Raw genomic sequence first — 7,762 nt, 5'->3', positions numbered from 1 at the left:
AGAATAAAGCAAATTGTTCTTTCTTGAATATGAACATTCTTGATATTTACAAAGCTATTTCTGTCAAGTAGATTTTACTAGTACTGACTAAAAACATAAGCTACCTGGGTAAACATAAGGATCTGTGGTTAAGAATTAATGGGGGGGTTGGTACTTTGTGAACCCCCACACTTCTGCAAGATTTTGAAGGTTCAAATATTTCCTGTATTAAAGAAGTAGTGCAAATCTAAATTTAGACTTCACTTCCACTTTTAGCCAAGGTGTCACAGTGAATCAGATTTACCTTCTGCTTGAAACAATTAAAAAAGATGTAATATATAAAACAATGGTTTTCAAGGCACTGAATATCAGACAATAGGTAGTGATCCCTAATAGAAAACAAAGGTGGGCCCCGTGATTGCTCCCAGCTAACTCCATGGAGTTTCCAGGCCATTAGCGCAGAAAGGGGAAACCCAGAAGGAGAGGAGTCTAGGAGGGCCAAGGCAACTACAATTTGCAAGACAGAGTACCAGAGAGAAGAAAGTCACACACAAAGCCACTCTAGAGATATTTAGAGGGTGGCTTCAACTGAGTACTACTGACAAGCCCATGCATTTCAGGAAAACTATCCAAGGCTGGAGGAAAAAAACACCTAAAAGTTTTAGAATAATACTCAAAGCTCAGACAGAGTCAGAATAGTTCCTGCTCTCACCAATCAGAGAGGAAGATCTCATAATTCATGGGACATCTGGCACAGTACTCAGAAAGGTTTTGCCTCACTTGTGCGGAAAATTACGACTAAATCTGTTCCTAAGTAACTTAACTACATACAAAACTCAAGCATATTTACAGAAATACAAAAATATCCAGCACTCAACAAAGAATAGTTCAAAATGTCTAATCATCCAATTGAAAATTATCAGGTGAAAGAAGCAGGAAAATATAACCCATAATGAGAAAAAGACTCCACCAATCAAAATTAACACAGATTACAGCTAATAAGTGAAAATAAATAAAATGAAATCATATATTCAATCTAAAAACAAGGTAGTAAAAGGAAAGAGGGACACAAAGAACAGAAACAAGAGCAAGATGGTAGACTTTAACCCAATCAGATGTGTAAATGGCCTAAGCACCCCAATTAAAAGGCACAGATTATTAGATCAGATAAAAAAGCAAGAAACAACTACATGTTGTCTAAAAGAAACCCACTTTAAATATAAAGACATAAATAAGATAAATGTAAAAGGATGGAAAAGATATGTCATGCTAGCACTTATCCGTAATGACACAAAAGGACTGAAAAACACTATTGACCAACTTGACCTAATAAACATTTATAGAACGTAACAACCAACAACAGCAGAAATGCACGTGGGACATTCACCAAGATTAATCATACTCTGGGTCATAAAATAAATCTCAATGATTTGAAAAGGATCCAAGTCAAAAAAGTATGTTCTCCAGTCACAAAAGAATTAGGAATCAGTAACATGATTCTTGGAAAATTTCCAAATATTTGTGAAATAACACATTTCTAAATATCTCACTGGTCAAAGGAAACTAGAAAGTATTTTGATCTCAATAGAAATGCAAATTTATGGGATATAACGTATCAAAACTTATGAGATGCAGCCAAAGCAGTAATTTCAGGGAAATAAGTAATGTATGCTAATACACTGAAAACATATGAAATGGCCAAACTCCTTGAGAGACACAAACTAACAAAGCTTACACAAGAAGAAATAATCTAAACACTCCTATATCTATTAAAAGATATTGAATTTGTATTTGAAAACCTTTCCACAAAGGTGGTTTCACTGGTAAATTCTACCATATATGTAGGGAAGATATAATACACATCATCTTCCAGAAAATCAAGGAGACGAAATATTTCCCAATTCATTCTATAAGAACAATATTACCTTGATCCCAAAACCAAAGAAATTATAAGAAAACTATAGACTAACTCATCAATTACAAACATAACCATAAATATTCTAAATATAATTTTATCAAATCAAATTTAACAATGTATTAAAAAATACATTAGGATCAAGTAGAGTTTATCTCAGGAATTCAAAGTTGGCTTCACCATATTAACATGTTACAATTAAAAAAAGCCATATGATCACTTCAGAGGATTCAAAAGCCAACACCTGTTCTTGATTAAAACAAAATAAAAACCCCTCCAACTCTCAGTAAGTTAGAAACAGAAGAGAACTTGCTCAATCTTATATAAGGAATCTATGAAAAATCTACAGCTAACATTACTTACTGGTGAAAGACTGAATGTTTTTCACCTAAGATCATGAACAAAGTAAGAATGTTTGCTTTTACCACTTCTATTCAATACCTTACTAAAGGTTCTAGCCAGTGCAATAAGGCAGTTTGGCCTTTTCAAAAATTAATTTAAAATTCTTAAATAAAGGGTCAAGTAGTAAATAAGTCAGGCTTTGTGGGGCCGTTTCATCTTTGTAGTAACTACTAAACTCTATCATTGTAGCATGAAAGCAGGGAAGACAATACATAAACAAATGTATTTGAATAGAACTTCATTTACAAAAACAGGTTTGCCGACTCATGCACAATAATGCAATTATGCAAGAAAAAGACATAAAACATATCCAGATTGGAAAGGAAGAAAACTGTCTTTATTCACATATGACTCTCAGATGATCAACTATGTGGAAGACTGTGAAATCTACAAAAGGAACTACTAGAATAAGTGAGTTTAGCAAGGTTGCAGAATACAATCAAAATGCAAAATCAATTTTCTGTATATTAACCAATAATTGTAAACTGAAATTTTAAAAAATACCATTTACAATAACATCAAAAAATATGAAATACTTAAGGATAAATAATGAGAGATGTATAAGAACTATATACTGAAAACTACAAAACACTGTAATTCAAAAAGACCTAAATAAAATGGAGATATATATCATATTCATCAGAATCAGAAGATTCAATACTGAGATGTCAATTCCTTGCAAATCTGATCTACAGATTTAATGCAAGCCTGATCAGAATTCTAGCAGTATTTTTTGTTTTTGTTAAAAATCGGCAAGCTCATTATTCTAAAATGCACATGGAAATGCACAGAATCTAGAATAGCCAAAGCAACTTTGTAAAAGATTAACAAAGCTGGAGGAATTATTCTACCTGATTTCAAGACTCTATTAGTATAAAGCTACAACCATGAAGAAAGTATGGTATTGATATGATAGTCAAAGAGATAAATGAATCAAAATACTTTAAAAAAAACCAACAGTTGAATTGTCAATTGATGATTAGTTGATTTTCAACAAAGATGCAAAGGCAATTCAGTGTAGAACAGTCTTCCAATAAATGGTGCTGGAATAATCAGGTTGTTCACCATGTGCAAAAAAATTAACTTATATCCATACTTTGGACCAGATAAAAAATTAACCCTAAATGGGTAACAGACCTAAATTAAAACTGATCACATCAAGTGTTAGTGAGAGAATGTGGAGCAAATAGAACTCTTATAAACTGCTGGTGGAAAAATAAAACAGTACAACCACTTTGGAAAACATTGTAGAAATTTCTTAAAAAGTTAAAAATATGAACTAGACATTCCACTTTTATGTATTTATCCAAAAGAAATGAAACTGTACGTTCATACAAAGACTTGCATGTGAATATTTGCAGTAACTTTATAATAACCCCAAACTGGAAATAACCCTAAAGTGTACCAACAGATGAACAGATAAACAAGTTGTTATATCCATACAAGAAAATACTACTTAGCAACAAAAAAGAATGCACTATTGATACCTCCAACATCATGGATATATCTCCAAATAATTATGCGGAGTTACAAAAATACATATGATTCTATTTACATAAAGTTATATAAAATGCAAATGAAACTATGGTGATGAGTGCTTGCTTGGAGAGGTAAGGACTACCAAAGGCAAGAGGAATATTCTGGTGGGGATGAATATGTACAATATATCCTAATTGTGCTTATGATTTCACAGGTACATACATTTGTCAAACATAAAATTGTATACTTTAAATATGCATATTGTGTCAATTATACCTCAATAAATCTGTTTAGAAGATTAATGAAAAGCCATTTAGTTTTTCTTAAAAGATTTTATTTATTTGAGAGAAAGAGAACGAGTGGAGGGAGGGGCAGAGGGAGCAGCAGACTCCCCATGGAGCAGGGAGCCCGACTTGGGGCCTGATCCCAAGACCCTGAGATCACGACCTGAGCTGAAGACAGATGCTTAACCTACTGAGCCACCCAGGCGCCCCGAAAAGGCGTTTAGTTTTATCAGAGGAATTCAGAAATTTCTATCAATTTACCTCTGAAATTTGGCTTATTTTACACTTTTAAATGTTAGTAACACTGTATAAGCTCACAGTTTGAAAAATAAATTTCATTTAAAGCTGTGGCAAAAATCTCCATGTGAAGGCCATTGCACAGCAAATTCCAATGTGTTATTCTATTTCTCATAGAAAAGCTCATTCTCAGTTCTACAGACAAGTATGATGATTCTTACTTATGTATGAAATTAAATCAGATACAAAAACATAAGTACAAGAATAAACCTGTTAGCAGCCTAAGTTTGTTGTCAAAGCCTCTGAAATATTGGCTCACTTTAATTTTTTCCTGTGCTTTTATTGTTTGCCTCTGGACAAGTTCTGACAGTCAATTTTGCACTTGGTCTTCTGATCAACTATCAAAGAGAAGAGAAAATGAAAAAATGGACAGGCTTTTGAAAACTGTTAGCACCATTCAACTCTGTTCAGAAAGAATGAGCAGCGAGTGATATGCATTATGCATTTAAGAATCTTACTGAAACTTAAAAAAATCTGCACTTATTTTCATCTGACTTCAAATAAACTGGCAGAGTTCTAGGCAGCATATAAAGTTTGTATTAAATTATAATAGGTGTAGGGTGCTTGGGTGGCTCAGTTGGTTAAGCTTCCGACTCTTGATTTCGGCTACTGTCATGATCTCAGGGTCCTGAGATCCAGCCCTGTGGTCAGGCTCTGTGCTGAGTGGGGAGTCGGTTTGAGATTCTCTCTCTCTCCCTCTGCACCCTCCCCACTAAAATAAAGAATTTAGGAAATTAAGAAATTTCTTTCTTCCTTTTATATATGCATGACACATGTAAAGGATGAAGAGATTTATGTTTCTGCCCAGATGAAACCTTTTCATTTTACGCAAATGAATTATCAAGAAAATTGATCCTAAACCGGTTCACTTGTTCTTGCATTCCTGTATTTTTAAAGAGTATTATGTTTGTACAGTAGCATGCTGTATATGGACATAGGGTTCTATGATTAGCATAAAACTATTGTCCCAGCGAATGCCTTCCCAGCCTTCTAAACACTGTTTTCTTTCAGACAATTCACCTGTGTTAATTCTGTCACTTCTAATAGTGATTCTTACTGTTTTAAATAGAGTATCAACTCTCATCTTTCATACAGTTTTGACTTTTAAAGATATCATCAATCAGAAACCACCTGTGTAATAAACCTACAAATTAAATAATCTTAGTTATTGCTAATATGGGATGATCAATAATTAAAAAGAATTCTTTGCTGTCAAAAATCTTCTTGGGAGGGGGAGGGGTGGCATGAGTGTCAAGGATGAATGGGGTCTCCTGTATATAAGCCATTTCACTCATCTAAGGGTCCTTGAAGGCTGCATATTAGCTGTGTCTTCACCCTCCCGTTAAAAGACTGCGCTGGGGAAAAAAATTAAAAAGACCAATCAAGTAAGTAAAAAATGGCAATGATTAGCTCAAACTAGATGGTATCATAATTCTTTTTAGTCCTGCTTGAAGATAAATTGGCTGAAGCTATTAGCAATTAATCCCCCCACCCCCCAATAGGAGTGGAAGATAGTTCTGGAGTATAAAAGAGATTATTTACTTTTCCTTCTATGGTGGGTCATCAGTGCAAGAGGTGTAGGAATACCTAATAATTCTTAGCATATTAGAAGAAAAAGATCTCTATGGAGTAAACGACTAATGTAGTTAGTTAATTAGCTTGAACACAACTGAATGGGTAGCAGCTGGTATAGTTATGCCTTATCTCCAGAAATTAACTGGCTTCTCAGTCATGTCAATTCACAAATTATCAAAAGGATTTAGTTACTAATTCAGGGATGAACATTACTATTAATGCAGTGAATTCTACTCCTCCTACATTGAACTTTTCTAAGTGAAATACATACAATATATACAATAATCACAATTATGAAGTGATCCACGCAATTAGTGTATTTTAAATTGAGGGGTTTCCATTAACTCAAGTACTTTCAATTATACATTCTCACTCTTATTTCTATACATGCTATAAACAGGATTACTCAAAATTAGTAATTATCAATTAAATATGGAAACATCACAAAATTCTTAAAATATGTAGAGTAGTGAAAGTGGTACTGATGACCTTTGTCACTGAAATACACAGAACCTTAAGACTTCGATAAAAATAGCTTCAAGGATTCACAGGTAGAATAGAATAAACTGATATATGTTCCTTTGAGAACACTGGTATAACCTAGAGATTAACTACCCAAAAAAGTGGTAAATAGGAAAAAGAGCATGGGCTGATGAAATCTCCTAGCTATTAAGGGGAAAATGAAAAGTTCTTTACATTTGGGATAATAATCTCATTTTATAGACCATAAGGAAATAAGTGCAAAATCATAGTTCCCCTCCTGTGGAAGGCTTACACTGTAAGTTTCTGAATGTCTAAACCACAAACCTTTTAAAATGAAGGTAAGTCACATAACTGAAATTAGATTACAGACATATGTTAACAATGGGATTTATATAAAAGAACAATTTGTAAGAAAAAACTATGGAGTTCTGTGTAAATGGGTTTGAAAAGAGGAGCCATTCTCAGATTTCCTGTACTAATATACGATAACTGTACTGTGAATAATACAAAACCATATCGAATGGTCTCTGAAATATACTATATGTTATTTTAGAAGATTTAATTTTACATTTTTATTTTCTCATATTATATATTCTCATCTCATACTTTTGCATTCTCTGAGCATATACTGATTGTATTTATAATGGAAGAAACCTAAGGGCAAGATAGGTGAAGGCCATCTTAAAGAATTGTAGGTATCAAAAATTACCTCCACTGTAGCATTTCCCTTTGACTCACTTATTAAAGAAAATTTGGGTTTTCAAAATCACATATTTGCTGTAAGGTAGTAATACGTTAAATTAAAGAACTAAAGAGGGGCACCTAGATGGCTCAGTCGTTAAGCGTCTGCCTTCGGCTCAGGTCATGATCCCAGGGTCCTGGGATCGAGCCCCGCATTGGGCTCCCTGCTTGGCGGAGAGCCTGCTTCTCCCTCTCCCACTCCCCCTGCTTGTGTTCCCTCTCTCGCTGTGTCTCTCTCTGTCAAATAAATAAAATCTTTAAAAAAAAAAATAATAAAGAACTAAAGAACTAAAAGCCTTAGGTATACTTTTGTTTAAATAGGCCTTTCATATACATTTAAAAAACACACACACACAACTTAGGGTCTAAAGTAAATGGACTAACGGTAGGGTCTAAAGTAAATACAATTATTTGGTAAAGTTTTAGATGATTTCGAAAGTGAAAAAGAAAAAGATGGGGCACTTGGGTGGCTCAGTCGGTTAAGCGTCTGCCTTCGGCTCAGATCGTGATCCCAGGGTCCTGGGATCGAGCCCCACGTCGGGCTCCCTGCTCAGTGGGGAGTCTGCTTCTCCCTCTCCCTGCCTCTCTGCCTATTTGTGCTTTCTCT

This window comes from Halichoerus grypus, chromosome 4 (assembly GCF_964656455.1).
Source record: "Halichoerus grypus chromosome 4, mHalGry1.hap1.1, whole genome shotgun sequence".
Classification (NCBI taxonomy): Eukaryota; Metazoa; Chordata; class Mammalia; order Carnivora; family Phocidae; genus Halichoerus; species Halichoerus grypus.
Note: the sequence above shows the minus strand (reverse complement) of the source record.